Below are 21,625 nucleotides of genomic sequence, written 5' to 3'. Positions count from 1 at the left end.
TGAAGTGATAACCTTTTAGAACTTTATAATTTGCTTCCGTTTGAACCATGTGCTTCAGATACTGTCCTTAATAGGAACACTTTCCAAAATCATGGATTTAATGAGGGCATCCTAACTTATTCCTTGCCACGTTATGGCATGGGTTATGTCCTTGTAATTCTCTTACTAGCTCATTCATTCTGAAAGTCTAGCAATAGTTTTTCAGATACAAGGCCAATGAAATTAAACCAATTTGTCGTTTGAAGATTAGTCAAGCAAGGAGGTGTGTGCCAAAAAAGGAGTGTTAAGAAATTTCTCTAGAATTGTTTTGAAGATGTTTCCTAATAAGAGTCCTGTCTGTAATAATTTTTTTTAAACTCCCCATGCTTATAGGAACCTTAAAAAATTCTGCTCTAGCATGGATTCCAGATGTAAGAAATTCAGGTGCTTTACTTCCTTTAAAAGAAATGAGTGTGGAAAATAATATTTGAATTGGAAAGCCATCCTAACAGTTAGTTATGGAGTATTTACAGCAGCTGTGTATAATGACACTTGTCTTAAAGGTGATTGGCAGTCTGCCTAGAATTAGTTAAAGGACATCCATTTCTAGGAGAAAGAAGATGTTACCGAGCTGGCTGAGGGATACTACAATTTTGGTGCAGCAGCTGAACCTCTGGGAATTCAGTACTGCTCTAACTGTAGACCACGAGCATCCATTTCAACAGACCTGGGGCTTTGTCCCCATATGACTTGCCTTTTTTTCCTTCCCCCCCCCCCCCCCCCCCCCCCCATCTTTTACTTGTGTGAGCTTTTATTAGTGCTGACCTTAGAAGTTCAAGACGGACTTGGAAACATCCTTCCACTTCATACCCCAAGGCCTTCACCAGCCTGCCTGAGACAAGCTTGCTGCTACTCACCCATTGGGTTCTGCTGTGTTCTTCCAGTGGAAACAGTTAACCTGATGATGAGGTTTTTCTGTTTTGGTGTGGTTTTACTCTAAGTGGAAGATGTCCCTGCTCATGGCAGGAGGGGCTGGAACCAGATGATCTTTAAGGTCCCTTCCAACCCTTACCATTCTATGTAGGGTACAGTCTGTAGCATGTTTGAATTACTTACAGTGCTTGATTTGTTAACCTGGCAGTTGGAAAGTTTGGAAGACTTCTCAAAAAAAATGAAGTTTAGAAGAAATATATGTGCATAATTTCTTGTCCTTGAATTGTGGTCAATGATGTGCCTAAATAAATCCACAAAACAAAACCTGTGTTTCACTCCAGGAAGAGTGATACACACTGTACCCTAAAATTCAGAAAACCATTAATTACAAAATTATGTATCTTGGGTAAATCTCTGGTGGACCATTGAGTCTCCTTGCTTGAATTGTGGCAGCACTAATTGCCACTCAACTGTCCTTGCTAATTTGCAGTTAAGCCTAGTTTCAGATGTGGTTTGCTTTGGGTTTGTTTTTTTTTTTTTTTTTTAACTTGCCAAGCAGTGCATTAAAGCGAAACCACTGTTATGCCAATCTTTTACACAGGCATGCAAAACATGCTTCAGTGTCATCTGAGTCAAACAGATGCTTGACAACAGAGAGGAAAATTTTGCACTGTGCTTGCTGAGTTAGTAAACTTCAGATGCCACAGATGATGTTGTGGAATGGGTTTTAAAAACAACCAGCTTCCACGGAGAGTTTCTCTCCAAGGCAAAAGTCAAGGGACTGCAAGAAGATGCCTCCGGGTTGATCAGAGCCCTATAAAATCCTGCTGGAGCATGAGTTGATGAGTTGCTCTTCTCCTAGGTCACTGCAGATCTTTGCAGCTATTTCTGGGTAGGGCTCTGAGACAAGAGAGGAACTGGAAGGGTCGAGAGCGTCAGTTGTGCTCCTGTCAGCAGCATCTTCTGTGGCTGAGTGCTGGAGGCTGAGGCTCAACCGAAAGCAGTTGGCAGGAAGCAGAGCACGCATGGAGGGGCTGCCTGTGCCAAGAAGTGATTCTTTCTTTTCAGGTTTGGCTAGAGATGCAGCTCCTGGAGGGCAGTTCTGCTGACATGGCAAATACCAAGCTGCTATTGAAAGCTGAACAGCTGATACAAACTGAAGCTGAGAGTGCAGTGCTTTGCAAAATCCATGTGCTTAGCTCTCAAAGCTGGTTTTGAGAAGATAAGAGAACAAGAGGAAGACCGAAGATGCCGCTTCCACTAAGCTATATGTCTGTATCTTTTAGAATTGAAACTTCACTAGACTGTAGAAGTCCCACAAGACGTGATAAGTGTGCATGTGGAAATTTGAAAGGGCAGCACCCTCTCCATGATTCCTAACTGGGTTTGAAGCTGAGCACTACTGTATTATTTCTGTGATTAATGAGAACAGCCAAAACCTAATAACGTTATGGAACATAGTCATATCTCTCACAGGCTTCCTTTCAGACAACTGAATAGTTTTTTACAGCTACTTTAAAAAATTCATTTCACAAGTTGGGCTCTGAATAGAGATAGAAAAGTTAGGAATTCCTATTTTACCAATTCTCAGTGGAACTATGCAGAAGGAAAGATTCCTTAGGAAGGTCAGTTTTCAGTTTGACTTGAAGAGAATGTAGTACTTGGTTGGTCATGCTGTCTTTCTGATTTTTTACCTCTGAACGATTTCTGAAGTTATAAACATCAGATGACTGCTTGTCATGCATTTCATTTGACCAAGAACTGCTCCCCATAAGTGCCAGAGAGAATCGAAACAACTACCTTAACTTCAAAGTCACTATTTAAAATCGTGCCTTTGAAACTGTTTTGACATTTGGCCTCGCACCCAGCTGCTGTGTTTTACAGCCAGTGCCAATACATTTATGTATGTGGCAAAAGGAGGTCTGATAATCAGGTATAGCTGGAAAAAATGCCAATAAAACAGGTTTTGAAAATCGTCTGCTCTGGCGCATTTCTGCCTGCCTCCAAAGGATCTGCGGCTCCTGAACGTTGTTGCTTGGTGGGCATGGCGGGCATCGTGTGCCCCGAGGCACTGGGCAGAGGGAAAGGGACAAAACTCTGGGAGCTGCAGCTTGCAGGGACATAGACCTCAAGTCTGCAAGCGTCTCCCCAGCCTGGGGTGATGGAGCGGAGAGCTTTGCGGGTCCTTGCTGGGGATCCTTGACTTGTGTATGAAGATATTGGTAGTTTTTTCTTGGGAGGGGCAGACTGAGTTAAAAACTGAAACTGCAGGTGTTTGGCATAATTAAAAAAGTTGGTTTTGTTATCCTTGTCCAATTTTTTTATTTAAATTTTTTTTAATTTATTTTAAAGGGTTGTGGGGCTTGTTTTTCTGTATGAAGCATTACTATAGCTTTTCCACAATGCTATTTGTCCTCGTAGGGTTTACCTTGGGGTAGAAGTTCTGAATTCTGTTTTCATTTTCAGTCACAGCTACTGATGACTTAGAAATATAAATGCAACCATGCTGGTGAAGTCGTGATCGCAGACTTCAGTCTCAGGCCTACAGCACCACTCGCTCTTTGCCATCACCCAGCAACGCGCGTTCATTTCCCTGGAAGGGCACCAGAGCCTGGAGCTGCTGGGGGTTCCCTACGTCTTGTGTTCTTGAATACAAATACTGATAAAAATGGTAATTACAAATACTACTTTTGTCTGTTCTTTAGCAATGATTATGCAAATTAGGGCATACTGCTTTGTCTCTCTTATTTTAAAATCCTGATAAAACTTTAATTGTCCCATTAGCCTCCCATGTGTTTTGGTCTCTAGCAGGTCTCAGGGATGGAAATGTACTTGCTACAAAAGTCAAAGGTGAATAAACTAGGAAGGGTGCATGCAAATTTTTTTTATTTGGCTGTATTTCATATCTGTTATACGTTTTGTGTTTCCTGAGATCTTTTTTTTTTATTAAAGGATTTTTTTTTTTGACTGGTGAGCATAAGAGATGATCAACAAGAATGAACTGTTTTACCAGCTTTTGAGGAATTTTCACCATAGAAGGAACAAGGAAAGAAGAAAAGGAATATCTTACTTTCTTTGGCCCCAAGCATTGTGCTTTAAGAATTGCCTCAGCTTCTGCCAAACATGGTATTTTACCTTTCTGGTGAAAAGCAGTAGTTCTTAATGTGCATGCAACATACCAGCATGACAGGCTTAAGAGAAGCAAACTGCATGTGACAACAGGAGAGCCATGGGAACTTCCTCTTGTATCTCAGTGATGGTAGTATGTGAAGGTTGTTGTGACATCCCTCTCGGAGATCCTGAAATGATAACTGTGTCTATATTTAATGGTAGCTGGGTTTGGGGTTTTTTTGGTTTGTTTGTTGTTTGTTTTTTTTTTTATCTTGGAATCTGGTTTTATTTTATATTTCTTATATTTTTCTCTAAACTGTGCATCTACTAAAACAGGAAAATTTAAATATTTTCCTTTATATTTACTAATAAACACTGGCACAAAAACTTCAAAGGGCCTTATGTTTAGATAAAGCAAATAGGAGTGATAAAATGAAAGCAATCTTGAATTACAACATCAAACCTAGGGGCAAAGACATGGGGAGTTCCAAGTGCCAAGACTTGTCATCTACTCAATTTGTTGGCCGTTTTATGTGTTTCAGGTTGCCCCAGGCTAGGATGTTATGGAAATAAGCAGAAGGTACTGGCATCTATAAAATCTTCAGATCAGTACCTGATGTTACTCTCCCTGCCTTCCAATCTCAGCACCTAGTGTGGTACCCAGTATGAACCCATTCCTTTCCCAAGCAGTAAATTGGTCAAACTGGGCGTAAGCAGTGTTTCTGAACCTTTTTTAATTTGTAAAATTTGAAATATATACTTCTCTATATATTCTTTCTACCTCTAGATTTTGGCAGTCAATTATAGACCCGCTTAGAAGCAGTCTTGGCCACAGTCTAGGGTGTGTGGATCAGTGGCAGAAAACGAGGAGAGAGATGTCGTGAAGGAAGAGTGCTTGTTGCCTGCTAATTCGATAGTGTCAGGCTGAGAACATCTTTATTGTGAGGTACAGAAAGAGTGATTTCCAGCAGAGAAGACTGAGCAGCTGCTCCTTTCCTTGCTCACCTTTCAGAGCCACTGGAGTTTTAGTGTCATTGATGTGCAGGATGTGCACGTAACAAATCTCGTTGCTGGGGATGGTAAGGAATGAACAGTTTCAGTCACCTGTCGTGTGTGCCCACCAGCTGGAAGGGAAAACGGGTGACTGCTTTTTTCAACTCGAGAGCTAAGCTTCGGGAGGTTGCTTTCTATAGCAGCTGGAGTAGCTGTGAGAAAGATGAAACCTAAAAAGCAGCCAGACAGGGACAGCTGGAGGCATGCAATGAATGCTGTTTTATGTTTCATAGCAATACTGCAGCAGAGTGGGAGGCTTAATTAGAAGTTGTTAACAAGTTGTAAATCTTTCTTAAAAAAACCTCTTAATGTGACTTCCTAGTTCTGCCTGTCCAGGTACAAGGAGTAGAAGCATTTCGTGGTACCTGAGAAACAGGAGTTCTGCTGTGATTGGCTTTTTATGTAACGCCGTATTTTTCATAGATGAGATTTACAGAAAGCTTTTCCATTGCTCCCCCCTCAATGTCCTAGAACAAGTGGAAGCCTGTGTATTGGATTGCCAGTTTGTGGCTCTCTTTTTTTTTTTTTATTGAAGAACAGATATTAAACACGTTTTTAATTTTTATCCATGTTTCCCTGCTAGCCAAAGAGGATTACAAATACATGGTATTTACAGCTATGACTCTTTTCCAGGTAGCTGTTATAAAAGCTCATGTGATACTTTGTCACATTGAGTGTGTCAAACAGGTACACACAATCAATTACAAAAACTACCATACAGAAATCATCATTCCTGCTCTAAGGTGTTAAGTAGAGCTAATTGGAATATATTTTCTTCCAGATATGCACACTTTCACTGTCAAAACTTCCTTCCAGCTACTGCTTTAAACAGGTGGGCTCTTCCGATCAAGAACTACGTTCTTGGTTTATGTTGGGGCAGACTTAAGTGACAGGTCCTGGGCCTGTGGCTGCAATTTAGCAATGTCAATTAGCAAATAGGGTTTTTTTAGTCAGCTTTCAGCACCAAGCAGATAAACTTTGTGAAACAGGTAAACAGAACGAAAAGTAATGTTTCTCTGAAGAAAAAAGAGGTTTAATTTTCTACCAGCCATAAAGTCATCTCCTTGGTTTTTGGATTTGTGTGAATTCTTAGCTGGGCTGAGAATTGCACATTTTCACCCTTGGAAGGGATAGTTTCACTCCTGTAAATATACCTATAAAGAAATCACAGTCCTGAAATTTCCTGATTCATAGTTATCTCCATTTGTTAGGTGCTGAAGCCCAAATGCACAGAGAATACGAAACTGTGAGAAGGGAACTTTCTTACATCACTCAAAAAAATTGTTAGCGCCAAAACTAGAGCTGGAAGTTGTTTTGCTTTCCTCCAAGAAGAGGCTATGGTTAAAGATCTTCCTTGGGAAAAAGCATATTTATGTTTAATGAGTACTTTGTGCGCTTAGCTGCCAAATCTTCCCATTTTTTTCCTTTGTCCTTTTTTCTTAAAATATTGATAGATATGTGTTTGTATAGAACATCTGCCTGCCAACTATTTTTCTTCTTCCTTTCCCACCTGATCAATCTACTCGTAACACTAATTAAGAATGAAGGTTTCAGGGCAACTAAAGTAGGAGGGACTATACATCTTGTATCAGATACCTATAATATATTCTTTCACCCTTTTTCCCTCCAGATGTCAGACAACAATAACAGTCAGCAATAACAAAGTGATAAACCCTTCATCTTGTCATCCTCCGCCCTGCCATGTGTATCACTTACCCATGGTCTTACTACTCTCTCCCTTTATCAGCTGCTATCATCACACCCATTATGTCAGCCTCAAAATATTAATCTGCAGCTTTAATATTTCTGTGCTAGCTGCTTGCATCTTTCCACGGCGCTGTGCCTTGCTGTTGCGAAGTGCGTGACGTGGGGTGCGAGGGGACCTTATAAATGCCTACAAATATCTCAAGGGTGGGTGTCAGGAGGATGGGGCCAAGCTCTTTTCAGTGGTGCCCAGTGACAGGACAAGGGGCAATGGGCACAAACTGAGGCACAGGAAGTTCCGTCTGAACATGAGGAAGAACTTCTTCCCTCTGAGGGTGACGGAGCACTGGAACAGGCTGCCCAGGGAGGTTGTGGAGTCTCCTTCTCTGGAGATATTCAAGACCCGCCTGGACAAGGTCCTGTGCAGCCTGCTGTAGGTGACCCTGCTTGGGCAGGAGGGTTGGACTAGATGACCCACAGAGGTCACTTCCAACCCCTACTATTCTGTGATTCTGTGATTCTGGGTCGTGCTGCAGTACAGAGGCATGCTGGCATAGGTGAAGATAATAGCTGTGCCTTGAGGCAAGAGCCTCAAAGTAGCTCTTGTAACAGCAGCCGTCATCCTCATGTGATGCAGAGGTTTGTTGTCCTGCTTTTCCACCAGGGGAGACAGTGATCTAGATGTAGCTGTTGGGAAGCGACTGCTCATCCTTGCACCCCAGCAAGACCAGGCCATCATCATCAGGTGGTGTGCAATAAACTCTGCGTTACAAAGACACTGATGCGTGGATTCAGTCCACCCATCTTGGGACTGCTTGGACAAAAATTGCCTTTCTGTCTGTCCACTTTCTGCGGGTGCAGCAGTACACGCCCATGACAAGGTGAAGTTCCTACCATAATTTGGGGCACTTGTGAAACACTGGGGGATGTAGCAAATACAGTCAGATGTGTGCAGACCAAACAAGTTTCATACACTGCATATGAGCTCTGGAGTAGTATCTGTGCCTCACTGGTACTTTTCAGGGCAGTGCCACAATCATTCCCTTGCTCCTTGTTTCCCCACGTGCCACGTGAAGGGTTCAACACAGTCTGGTATTTTTTTCACCAGCTGTGTTTCAGGCATGATGATATGGTGACGCAGTGCAGCCAGGGAACCTTCTTCCAGCATTTTCTTCCTCCTGCAGCCTCCTGGGGAAATGCTCCTCTTGTCACCATATCTAGGTTGTGGAGACCTGTATGCCAAGTGAGGAAAACAGTCTTGGGAGACCTGTATTGTGATGATCTATCGCTAGCCAACTGCTTTGCTCAGCAAATGCTTCCCAGATGTTGGATGTAACAGTTGGAAGCGGGTACTTCATCTTTCAACAATCCTATCAGTGAAAGATAAACCAAAAATGAGTTTCTCCTCTGGGGTGCTAAGCCATGGGCAGCAGTGTCCAAGCCAAAATGAGTGTGGATAGGTACCTGTAATGCTTTATCTTGTTCCAGCGGAGATCAGTCTCGTTCTCCTTTTGTCTGATTATTACTACAGAAAACCGGTTATGTTCTGTACTCAACTGGTTCAGTTTCCTTCCCTCTGTTTTTCCTCTACCTCCATCCTCTTTCTATCATTTTTTCATGTAGAGGGCATGATTGCCATGACTGCCATTTCTTTGCTGAAGGCCTTGAGACTACTGCCTTGGCTAGTAGAGCCTGACAAACATGACCAAGACCACCTGGAACCTCTCAGGTGGCTATGCAGTGGGCTTCCCCGCCTCACTGCTTTTGGGAGTGCAGCGCAGAGGTGTTTGCGTGAGGTCAGCAGAGGTCCTCCTGGATGGGAGTCTGCTGCACACCGTACTGGGAGCATCCTCATTCTGCGTGAGTGAGCCTCTCTTTACCCACAGAGACCATCTAGTCGGAGCAACAATACTTGTAAAACTCAAGTAATGTCACCAGTCACTCTTGGTGCGTTGTTGGAAGGGGTTTGGTGGCGGACGGGGGTGTAAAAATGATGCCAGCAAAGTTGGGTGCTGCTGGTGGCAATTTAGTCACCATGTAGATACCAGTAAGGGGTTGGAGAGTCCTAAAACTCTGTGTGTATGGTGAGTGTTCTCTTTATAAGAACAGTCAGGAATGCTAAGAAGAAAAGATTTTTGGATTTCAAATAACTGAACACAAGGCATAACAGGCAAGGAAGGTTCAGGAGAGTTGTGCCATCATGTCTTTCACATCAGACCAACAAAGCATGCAGCTGAGTGTAGAGGAGCAGAAAAGTGCCTATAGCCACCTGCACAACAGGAGATAAACAGCACTGGTGCTGTGTTAATAATATTTAAGAATAATACCCTTGGAGTCAAGATTAGCTTTACTTTATTAAAATTGTGGCGTCTTTGGAGTCTCCACAATCTTAAACTAGAGTTGAAGGCACTTATATTATATAAGATACATTAGGAGGAGTGTGGCCAGTAGGTCGAGGGAGGTTCTTCTTCCCCTCTACACTGCCCTAGTGAGGCCCCATCTGGAGTACTGTGTCCAGTTCTGGGCTCCTCAGTTCAAGAAGGATGAGGAGCTACTGGAGAGAGTCGAGCGGAGGGCTACGAGGATGGTGAGGGGACTGGAGCATCTCTCCTACGAGGAGAGGCTGAGGGAGCTGGGCTTGTTCAGCCTGAAGAAGAGAAGGCTGCGAGGGGACCTAATAAATGCTTATAAATATCTGAAGGGTGGGTGTCAGGAGGACAGGGCCAGACTCTTTTCAGTGGTGCCCAGCGACAGGACAAGGGGCAACGGGGACAAACTGAAGCAGAGGAAGTTCCATCTGAACATGAGGAAGAACTTCTTCCCTCTGAGGGTGACGGAGCACTGGCACAGGCTGCCCAGGTAGGTTGTGGAGTCTCCCTCCCTGGAGATATTCAAGACCCGCCTGGACAAGGTCCTGTGCAGCCTGCTGTAGGTGACCCTGCTTCGGCAGGAGGGTTGGACTGGGTGACCCCCAGAGGTCCCTTCCAACCCCTGCCATGCTGGGATTCTGTGAAATCCCATTTCAGATTGTAATTGTTCAATAGAGGTTGCAGCTGAACACTGATCTCTGTTGCTATTTTTCTAAACTAAGCGTGTCTTTGGGGAAAGAATGGACAAACCAGTACGTATCCCATCCAGCTGCACTGGCAATTTGGGGTATTTCAGTTTCAGATTTAGAAGAAGCAGGGTAAACAAGTCTCAGCCTCTACAACTACGGAATTGTGGTACCTAATATTGGAAAATCATGAGTCATGTTGTCATCCTGTTCCCATTTTTCTCCCTCCAAACAGATCTAAAATGATAAGAAGCTGCATGCTTAATGACACCTTTTGAGCTTATTGACAGGCTTTTTAACTGGTCTTTGTACAATCAGAAAATCAGTATTTCAAGTGCGCAGAAAAATGCTTTTTCTGAAAACTCCTCAGAAATCAGTGACTTGACTTACCCTTCCTTAACCCCTGCGCTTCATTGAGTCCCCAGGAACCCATGGCTGCACTCATCATCCTGTCTTTTTCTCTCACTTCATAGCCTTCTGCCCTCTCTGTTCACAGACCCCACACAGTACACAGCTGCTGTGTTAAACTTTCTGCCCTGTTAACAATTCCTTGTCCTCTGCTTCTCACTCCACATTTGTTCCTCCTCCAGCTTACTCTGGAATCCCTCCTGAAAACCATTTTTCTTGAACGACAGGCTCTTGTTTTGTCCAAAAACTCCCTGTTTTGCACCACATCCTCCCAGTTATCCTCAGTCTTTGTCTTGAAATTTTGAAATTTTCATTTTCGGCAGTATCTTTCCCTACTGCTGCGCACGCACAGATCCGCTCGCTGTCTTCTGTCTGGCCTGTAAACAGATAACAACAAGCCTGGATTCACAGTACCTGGAAAATATGTTAAGATTTTTCTTAACGGGGCAGTTTCCTTTCTCTGATAGAAGCTATTAGGGCACCGATGCGCATAACAAAAACCACTGCCTAAATTCAGAGTAGTGTGAGGGGTTGCTATGAGGGGTCAATCTGGAGCTGATTCTACAGACAGTTTTGGAAATTTTTGTCTTTTCTCATCTCACATATCTTCTGTGAATGCCATTTACAGCTGTAGTTTGGGAATAATGATGTAGAGGAGCACATTTACTTGGACTACTGTTTTCCATGAGTCTTTCTGCACTTTTCCTCTCTGGCTTCCTTCTGTTGCACAAGCAGGACGCAGCCAGATTGTATAATTTGCCATCGGAATTTTTCCCAGCGGTTCCTCAACAGCTTCAGCAACTCCAGCAGCTGTTTTCAGTTTCTCTATTTTTTCTGAGCAGCTAAGAACAAGGATTTATTCATAGCTGGGCATAAGTTAAGAAATTGTTTTGTGTATATTTTACACAAGTTTCTTGCTTTCTCAAGGGTGGGTGTCAGGTGGATGGGGCCAAACTCTTTTCAGTAGTGCCCAGCAACAGGACAAGGGGCAACAGGCACAAACTGAAGCAGAGGAAGCTCCAGCTGAACACGAGGAAGAACTTCTTCCCTCTGAAGGTGATGGAGCCCTGGCACAGGCTGCCCAGGGAAGCTGTGGAGTCTCCTTCTCTGGAGATATTCCAGACCCACCTGGACAAGGTCCTGTGCAGCCTGCTCTGTGTGACCCTGCTTCGGCAGGAGGGTTGGACTGGGTGACCCATGGAGGTTCCTTCCAACCCCAACCATGCTGTGATTCTGTGTTCCTAATATATCGAAGGGAAAGCACCCGAAACCAGATACATCCTCATTCCCACCTGAAATACTAGGCGCTGAATGGATCCTGTAGAAGAATGAGATTCACTGCAGCAGATCTTTTCTGCTCCATTTTCTTCCATTTGGTTTCCAACTCTCTCCTGGACTATTTCTGTGCATCTTTGATCAGGTCCCTTAATTTCCCAGTGCCAAAATGTAAATTAAGCACAATACTTCTCTACCTTGCAATGTTGCAGTGAGCTGGAAACTGCTTTGTATTTCATGAATTAGAAAAGAACATGGGATATGGGAGAAGTTAGTAAAAATCACAAGCTACTATGGATTTGGCTTTGTATAAGGTTGTCCTGCAAGTGTGCAGTGAATAGAATTAGAGCTCAATTTTTGTAGGGTCTAGTCTTGAAGTAAAAGCCCATATCATGAGGTTATATTAATTACTACAGTGTATATTGGAATAAATACAACCAGCTATCTTGCACCTTTCACAGTTTTGAGAGTAGATGGACTTACCTTCCCTTATTCCTTAACTGTGGAATTCCTTAACTGTGGAATTCCTCAGAATATGTGGGAAAGTCAGAGGGTGAAAATTTGAAGCTCTGGAGTGATATTAAATAGTTTTTATGTAAATCTCATTCCAGTGTGTACTGTTGCACTTCCTAACAACAAAAATGTGTTTTGTCCATTGTAAAGTAATTTAATCAAAGTCTACCAAAGCTATTCAGGCTACCTGGAAACTCAGCTTTCATAATTTATTATGGTATAATTTCTCTGCAGTCTTCTTTTGCTTAGGACCCAAGAGTTCTGAGTTCAGCCATGCAGGTTTCCCACTTTACAGGGCTTTTAAATGTTATATATTTTCTGGTTTGACTTTATGAAGAAAAGGAAAAATGAAAGAAAAAAAAAGTCAGGTCAGGCTGGTGACCCAGGAAGCAGCATTTCATCAAAACTCCTGTATCGATGCCCCTGGGGGTGCTGTAGGGAAGCAGCAGTTTCTCTGTTTTAAAACTGGAATGTTACGGAGCTAAGGGAAAAAGCACTCGGGGAGAAGGAAAGAGATCTCCAGAAAAGGGGAGAGAAGCCCAGAGCAGCTGAAGTGTGATGGCTGGTAGAAAGAGAGAGAATGACCAAGACAACTATTAAATATTTTACAAAGCAAAGACAAAATATCTTTTTATTTATCTTTTCATGGTGAGGAAAATATTTTCCCATAAAAAAAACTTCTCAGGACTACTTAGAAAAAAAATTGCTGACCAATACCTTTTTGCGCTTTTTTTTTTTGAGACGTCAGAATATCTTCTATTAAACCTCTTCTTTTATTTATATAGTATCTGTCTGAAACTCTCATTCATCTCTAATCATCTCTCTGCTCTGGGTGAGACAACAACTGATTTATTTCTTCTGTTAGCATTTAGAGGTCAATATTGCCTGGCAGTTTTGTTGATAGTGTTATCGTTATATAAAAGATTTCCTTTCTGGCAAATCCTGTTTGTTCTTTTTTCTGCTTCAGTAAAAGACCTTTCCTTTTTAACATGCGGTGAGGAGCAGTGGTCCTTCATTCCCAGCTCTTGGTGAGAAGCTCAGGCAGAACTGAGGGGCACAAACCTCCTTGAATGTCCTTTGTCTTTCATAGGTGGACTCTTGATCCTCATATATTTAGTGGGGAGACATAGGAATATCCAGCAAGGACATTGTGACCAATGTCTTTCGATCGGTTCTTGCTGTCTTTTTTTTTTGTTGTATTTTGGGGGCTGTCTCCATTACTGACCATGAGGGAGCAAGCAGAGCTGTCGACGCTGGCAGCCAGGAGAAGGGAGAGCACTGGCTGTGCATGCAAAGGAGCCAGTGGTCATCCCAGCTTCCCACAGAAACCTGCCTGGAAATATGACTGGAGTGGTAAGAGCACATTTTGGGTTATCAGTCTGATAAAGCAGCCCTTCAGAAAGATGTAAAAATCTGCTCCCAGGGTGAAAGGAATAGAAAAAGTCAGCTCATAGGCTGTGGCTTCCTGAGAGTGAAGGCAAAGCCTTTTTCTGTTGATGAGTCTCCCTCTCAGACACTCCCTGGTTTTAGTCATTCGGTAGCTATTTGGAGGCTTTCCTGATGCTGGAAAGATAAAAATAGTTCATTTGAGTTTTCAGAAGCCTGTCATTAAGAAGACAGTGTTGCCTTGATGGAAAGGAATTGTTTTCTGGGGAGCAGGTTGAGGCAGGAGACTGAGACATCTCAGGAAAGCCTCTCGGGCCAAAATAGTGATGAGGCTCTATGGTAATCTATTGTCCAAAACCAGGAGTTGTTGTACTAAGAAACTAGGCGTTTGATTAGTGCATGAAGGCAATAAGTGTAGAGAAGTTGCATAACTCCTTGAAACTCAGTGTTTTTGAAGGTATTTTTATTTCTTTTTGGAAAGAGTTCTTTGTGTAGCTTGGAAAAGTTAGCTGCATTTATATCCGTCTATAATGCCTAAGTTGTTTTTGCCTAAACTAAAAGATAATTTGTATTGAGTTAGGATTTTTTTTTTAATCATCTTCACAAGTGTTAATGAATATTATTTCTAAGGCCTGCACTTGGGGATATTTGCCAGAGGTCAGCATACCATTTACAGCAAGCAAAACTGAATGCCAGCATGGCAAAGAAACGCATCTTCAGCTCTCCTTCCCCCTTTTATATGTTTGTTTTCTTCTTCCTTGTCTTTTTTGAAGGAAAATTGCTATGAAATGTGGGTATAATCATAGTAATCAATAATTACAGAAATGTAGAATGATTTATCTTCTACCTTTGAAAGTTCTTTTTTTTTTCTTCTTGCCCATCCTGAAGATGGACTTGACATTTGTCTTTTACTGTCCATGTATCTGTTCTCAGTCTGCATGACCTTTCCAAAATACTAGAGTATCTTCTCCTGATGACACTGGCAAGCACATTCAGCCCCCTTGGATACATCCCATTCAGTCCCACAGGCTTGAGGAGATCTGTTGTGCCTGGGTCCCTCAGTCCATATTCCTCTACCAGGGGTAATACTTTGCTCCCCGTACTCTCCCATGAGACACAGGCACAGGTCTGAGGGCAGAACTTGTGATTAAAGACTGTAAATTTATATTTTCTACACAGACATAGCAGAAATTTAGACTATTTACTCCACCAAAGTTATTGTTTGATATCCAAATGTCTGTGTATGGTCATCAGGACTTCAGTAATTAAACAAGAAACAAAAGAATAAAGTGATGGAACCCCAGTTTCTCAGATCCCATGCATTAGGGTTTGGCATTTTTTGAAAATAACCCAAGTTATTCTCCTCAAACTGGACAAGATTAGCTGTTACTTCGTCAGGATTTTTGAAAGGTCGCCATTATTCTGGAATGTAATGAGTCAGTTGCCACAGTGCACAAGCAAAAGGGAATGAGAAGACAGAAGGGGAAATGGGGAAACAAGAAAGAAAGGTAATTAGAAAAACCTCTTATGTTAAGTGTACTTTCATATATTGTATAAAATTATGAAATGTAAAATGTTGTATATTAAATGTAGACACTTCTGTGTGAAATGGGTCTAAAGAAGCTTGCAAAATTGAGTATCATTTGACCTTTAAGCTGCAGGAAACCTGAAGTGGTTTAAAAAGGCTTGTGAAGCTTTATTTTTTTTTACTTGCAAGGTGAAGACTTTTAGCTTAATCTCTCTTTGCAGTTCTAGCTAATTTTACTTCTGTGAATGTGCTATGCCAGGATGCTCAGAGCATCTCCTGCCCTGAGATTCTCCAGTCCCTGTAACTCATATATTATCTACTATGAGAGAGGAGATGCCACTCTGAGAGAATGAGCAGTGGATTTGATGAGCAACCTCAAGTAATTTTACTTCCTACAGAGGCACTCCAAAGAAATTAAGGGTTGACAGTAGGCTATAAAATGAGGTTCAGCTTTGTGGCATAGTGGTGAGAGAGAAGGAAGAGGGACGGGAAGAAGGTGGGTGCATCTCAGTGATAACTGGGCAGGAGAAGTTGGGGGTTGGACTAGATGACCCACAGAGGTCCCTTCCAACCCCAAACATTCTGTGATTCTGTGAAGTGCCCAGGCTACTGAGAGCAAAACATGCAATGGAGATGAACCAAATGTAGTTTCATCTGTTTAGGCAAAGACGTCGCGATGTTTTCCCATGAAGGAGAGCCGTGGTGCTGTCTCATCTATCTCTGATAACAGTCAGCAAAGCAGAGAGAGTCTTTAAAGAATAGCTTAAGTGAAAGATTTGGCTAGGAAAGATATATGAGGACAAATTTAATAGCAGAATACATAGCAAGCACTGATTGAGATGAAATGAGGAGGAGGAATAACTAGAGCTGATTTAAAACTCAGCACTTCCTTCCCTCAGGGAATTCTGCTAACTTCAGCATTTATCTTTATGCTGGATAGAAATACAAAAAATCTCAATTTTGTGGTTGAGTGGAGGGTTATGAAACATGTTAGTTTTCAAAAGGATAGTGTGGGGGTTTTTTGAAAGACCATTTTGACATTATATCTTTCTCCTCTGCCTTTGAAGAGTCTAGGAACAGCAATTCAGAGATGTCCTCATTGATCACTACAAGGTGGGGTTACTGGCCATGCTCTTCTGTCCTGGTGAATCACGTTTATGTGCCTCCTGCTCTGCACGCAAAGAGCTCTGGCAGAGTGGAGGTCACAGCGTATGCCAGGATTTGCGTGAGTGTGTGCCTTTTGGGAGATACAGTCCATCAAGAGGCCCAGCTGACAGTGATAATGAGAGCAAGATCTACATAAGCTAGAACTCTCATTTGGCATAGTGGCAATACAGGTGGATGCAGATCAATGTCAAAATGAGACAAGATTTGACAAAATGACGGATCCTAGTTAGGCCTAGTTAGGGCCACAAAGGTGATCCGAGGGCAGGAGCACCTCTCCTGTGAGGAAAGGTTGAGAGAGTTGGGGCTGTTCAGCCTGAGAAGAGAAGGCTTCAGGGAGACCTTATTGCAGCCTTCCAGTACCTGAAGGGCGCCTATGGGAAAGATGGGGAAAATATTTTCAGCAGGGTTTGTCATGATAGGACAAGGAGTGATGGCTTTAAACTAAGGGAGGGGTAGATTTAGACTAGATATAAGGAAGAAATTTTTTACATTAAGGGTGGTGAAACGCTGGAACAGGTTGCCCAGAGAGGTAGTGGAGGCCCCAACCCCGGAAACATTCCAGGCCAGGTTGGATGGGGCTCTGAGCAACCTGGTCTGGTTGAAGATATGCCTGCTCGTTGCAGGGGGGTTGAGCTAGATGACCTCTAAAGGTCCCTTCCAACCTAAAGCATTCTGTGATTCTATGAACCTAGTTGATTCTGAGTGACCTTGGCTCCAGAAATCTTTTGGTTCAGCATTTTTGATGGAAATAATCTAAACGTTTCAGTAAAATGACTGAAAATATATTTGTAAAATAAAGAAGGAAAAAAAAAAAAAAGGGAAAGTTACCCATCAGCTCCCAAACTGACTTTCCCAAGTAAATGTAGCATTAGCAAAGTTATTGTATGTTGTGACATGGTGGTATATTTGCGTGTTGTGTATAACAAGTTGAGGAAGCTATGTGTGCTTTCAAAGGACAACTGTGCACCTGTGGTGGTCTAGGTAGAAAAAGGAAAGTAAAATCAGTAGTTTGTTGAAGTTTATTGAGATGAAAAATTGGTTTTATATATAGAGAGAAGCAGAGTGTGGCCAGTAGGTCGAGGGAGGTTCTCCTTCCCCTCTACTCAGCCCTAGTGAGGCCCCATCTGGAGTAGTGCGTCCACTTCTGGGCTCCCCACTTCAAGAAAGATGAGGAGCTACTGGAGAGAGTCCAGCGGAGGGCTATGAGGATGGTGAGGGGACTGGGGCATCTCTCCTATGAGGAAAGGCTGAGGGAGCTGGGCTTGTTTAGCCTGAAGAAGAGAAGGCTGCGAGGGGACCTAATAAATGCTTAGAGATATCCCAAGGATGGGTGTCAGGAGGATGGGGCCAGACTCTTTTCAGTGGTGCCCAGCGACAGGACGAGGGGCAACGGGCACAAACTGAAGCAGAGGAAGTTTCGTCTGAACATGAGGAAGAACTTCTTCCCTCTGAGGGTGACGGAGCCCTGGCACAGGCTGCCCAGGGAGGTTGTGGAGTCTCCTTCTCTGGAGATATTCAAGACCCGCCTGGACGCGGTCCTGTGCAGCCTGCTGTAGGTGACCCTGCTTCGGCAGGGGGTTGGACTAGATGACCCCCAGAGGTCCCTTCCAACCCCTACCATTCAGTGATTCTGTGAACACTTTATAAAGTTCAGGTTTAATTCAGCTTGCTTAATTAAAAAGAGCTTGTCACTTTTACTATGTCCTGACTGTGTCAGTACTGTCCTTTGTAAGTGACAGGACAGGTTGTATGAGTAAAACATACATATTTTCATTTGTAATTTACCAAGCTGTTCAAGAAAATATGTTTGATACAGCTGATACACGTTCTGGGGAGAGAAAGTAATTTTTATTTTTATTTTTATTCTGAGTTTCTTCTGCTTTCTTGCTGGACTGACTGGCTTTTCTTTGGGATAGGGCATGAGGAAGAACTACAGCCTGAAATCTGTCTGCTGTGGTATGTGGAGAAGAACATGGAAGCATCATATTAGGCTATTTCAGTGAAAATCGAGATATAATGAACTCTGGAATAAAGGGGCTCATTTCCGAGGCATCAGGAAAGGAGTGCTAAATTGTCTTAATAGATCGTGTTGTGTGCGCTGTGGTTCTGTTCTCACAGGCTGAAACCTGAGTTAAGGTGAAGCTGTTTTGTGACAAAGTGACTCATCTTTCCATTCAACTGCAAATTAACAGAAATGCTAAGCCCATTGCGCAGAGAACGGGCTTTACCTTCTAGCTGTCAAAGAAGAAACTGGTCATGTTGCCTCATCTGAGCTGCTGTGTCAGCTTGTCTGTAGCTGTTGCAATTCTTCTCCTGTGTTTTATAGCGTGCCATGACTGTGTGCGTCCAACCCATCTCAAAGATGTTTTATTTCCTGACACTAGTGGCTTCTCTACTTCCTGCAAACCTTACAGTACCTCCCTTGTAGCAAATAGAAAGGAGGGAGTAGCTGGTCCCTGTCCCATGCTATAAAGTTTCTTGTGTTGCCAGAGTATTTGACTGACTGTCCTGACTAAAGTTACTGCACGCAGATCAATTTCTGTGAGAGCAGATTTTTTCGGGTAATCCATGCTCCGAAGTCCTTGCTCTGCAAGTGATTCTAGACCTGCTCTTCCATGCAGGGCTGGGATTCTCTCTCCGAAGTGATCCCTCCTAGTCCTCATTTCTCCGTTGCCATCTCCTTAGCCAGGACTCTCCCATAGAAGTGGTGGATTAAGGCTAATGGTGGCTACCAGGGTTTTGTTTTACTCCTCTTTACTTGGTGACTTTGGAAGATCTGTTCCTTTTGCAAGCTTCCCGGTTCAGAAGGCAACACTGCAGGTTGGACTGAAATAGGGGGAAAGAAAAGAAGGGCTTTGAAGGGGAATAGCAGATGATTGGCAAAGCACCCACAAGGATTTGGAGAGGTGGCCTGAAGTTACTCAGGTGAGACTTCGTGCATATCCTGGGGAAAGTTGCTTGTAACTGTTAAAATTTTAAAATTGGAGTACTTCCTAAGAAAGGTAGATTAAATGTTTCTGCTGAGAGGCCAGAGTTTCACAGTGTGAAGGCCCTGGCAGCAATATAGGACAAATGAATTCTTGCTTTTTCTTGCCCCTGCCTCTCGTCCCACCACTGTCTCACAACGCCCTCAGAAGTGCTGCATCATAAACCAGGCCACTGAATTTGTTTAACAACTTGATCCCGCAAGAATTCTTCCTGCGCAAATGAAGGGGCAAGAAAAATATGACCTGAGTTGTTAAAGGTAAGAATTCCTAAAAAAATTAAAGCGGCTGCCAAACCCTCTGCGTTTAGCCACAGTGCAACTCCAGAGATTGATGAAAGGCTGCAGCTGAGGATTAGCAATGGTTTTCCCCTGTGAGATGTAGTGCATTGATTGTTTCAGTCCTACTGTCAGAACTGAAGAATGTTGCAATTAAGGCTTATGATTGTACAGGTGTAGCAAACTAATTGGCCCAGGCTCTGCCTTGGACTTGAACTTTGAGTGTTGTAAATGTGGATGGATCAACCTGCCATAAAAAAAGATTGTTCCTGTAGTGTTAAGGATCATCTAAGAGCTTTGGTATCCCCTGTGGGCATCTCTTGAGTTACAGAGCGATTAGTGGCACTAATAGCTTCTCTGGAGCATTTGACACCTGGGCAACGTGACATCTCGCAGCCAGCTGGGAAGCCTGGCAGTGCGAAGGTGCCCTTCTTCTGCCTTAACTTGCAGTTCATCATTGGTCTTTTAGATCATAGATAGTAGTTTTCATTTGCTGCCACTGTTTCCAAGATCTACTTTAGTTCTGTGAAATACTTCAGTTCTCTCTCTCCTGCTGAACACTGGGACTTTCTAACTTAAATTTGAATGCTGAAGCTTTCTAAAGTTCTTGAAAATCTAAAAAATGCCTGACTTTTATTTGTAAGAAACAGATCATCCATCCAGTCTCTTTAGAAGTGGTTTCTTTATACTGTTTGAGTTTTGGGTACACAGGATCACTATATCACATTTATTCTTCAGCCCCTCAACTTGCATGTAAAATGTTGGTCTTGACAGCGACCTTTTTATCCTCTGTGTTATTAGAAGTGTTCAACTAGATAAAATAATTTGCAAGTAAATATAATCTAAATTGATTATTTTTTTCAAGTATGAATCACCTACCATGTCCCTGCTATATATCTATGCTTAACCTTCCATCAAAAGACTCACACTAAATTCACAGGCGTGATTTTTTTCCCCTCTGGTTATTTAGGGCTGCATCTTTTGCAGGACGTCTCTGCCGCTTGGTTGTTAAGATCCTGATTCCTTGGCATGCATTCAATATAAGATCGAGGAGGATGGATGTGGTGGCAAAATATTAAATCTCCCAAATCCTACGTTGGCTTCCAGTGCAAATGAAGGCGGCCTTAGTGCATTGTTTTCTGTGGCTTCTAGCACCCTTCTGATAAAACAAGGATCCTGTTTCTCTGAGTGCCACCTTTTTTCTCTGATCATCCTGTTGGGTAGGGGTCAAGAAAGGGAACTGGCAAAAATTATAACACAGAGCCTCTGTAGACTGTGAGTACTCAGCCAGGAAAAATTCTCAGGAAGCCAAATATGCTGAGTGTCGAGCTGGTTTGCACTGCCAGGGCAAAAATATGTTTCTCCTAAAATAGGATTTTATGCTACAGAGATTTCAAGGAATAAAGTTATGAGCAGAGTGAAACACCTCTCCTGCTTTGTTTTGCTTTGCTTTCACAACCAACAGAACAGTACCACTTTTATGCTATTAAACTGGAGAGAAGAAATGGTTGCTGCTACCTGTAGGCATGTTTGTTCCCTGCTGCTCTTTTTCCTCAGAGGTGTAAGTGAGTGGGAGCCTTCCTCTGTGTGCTCATTTTAGTAAATATCTCTGTATTGGATCAAGTGTCCTCCCTCAGAGACTACTTTCTGGCAAGGTCAACATGTGTTTTGGCTGTTAATAATAGAACTTTTTCTTTCTTGTGGCAAGCCCAGCGCGGAGACATGGTAGGTATTTTTTCCCCGCCCAATTAAGCTGTGTATTCTGGCGAAGAATTTCCGGCCTGGCAATCTGCATACAACTCCCTTCAACCCTTCTTAATAGGACTCTTATCTGGACCAAAGATTGGCAGTAAATAATCCCAGATGGAGAATATCCAGCACATACTGCAAGACTTGGAGGTGAATAATTTGTGTCTGAAGAATCAGGGCAGTAATGCAATTGATGATACCTTGAAGAGGACATTGCACCTTGTGGCTGCAGTTTAGAGAAGCAGTGACTTATATCAGTTTATTTGTTGAGAGGTAGCCTGCCATGCACACGTTACACAAGTCACTTAATGTTTATTTTCTCAGTATCTCTGGGCTTTGGGTGAGGACAGGCTCTGAACGTGCTTGGGGCTTTCAATGCAAAGATCCAGGGCCTGAGAGACCTGACTTAAGATGCAAATCTTTTGTGTTCTCCTTGACCAAATGAATGAACAGGGCAATTGAGCTTATTCTGAATATCAAAGTTTTAAGTACACAAAATAGA

The 21,625-nt window shown here is 42.8% G+C and overlaps 1 protein-coding gene across 6 annotated transcripts in view; it reads left to right on the top strand.

Moving 5' to 3' along the window:
• The window catches only part of FAR2 (fatty acyl-CoA reductase 2), a 142,350-nt gene that overhangs the window by 18,626 nt on the left and 102,099 nt on the right, over positions 1-21,625 (top strand). Inside the window, exon 1 of one of the 6 annotated variants that reach the window (XM_075441914.1) lies at positions 3,531-3,583. The exons of the other annotated variants lie outside the window; for them this stretch is intronic. The gene's annotated coding sequence lies outside the window, so the exon portion shown is untranslated. Of the gene's footprint in view, positions 1-3,530; positions 3,584-21,625 lie in introns of those variants that run through there. 6 annotated transcript variants of the gene reach the window in all.

Source organism: Opisthocomus hoazin, chromosome 1, assembly GCF_030867145.1.
Source record: "Opisthocomus hoazin isolate bOpiHoa1 chromosome 1, bOpiHoa1.hap1, whole genome shotgun sequence".
In the NCBI taxonomy this organism is placed as follows: Eukaryota; Metazoa; Chordata; class Aves; order Opisthocomiformes; family Opisthocomidae; genus Opisthocomus; species Opisthocomus hoazin.
The sequence above is the reverse complement of the archived record's forward strand: the minus strand, read 5'-3'. Positions and strand labels throughout refer to the sequence as shown.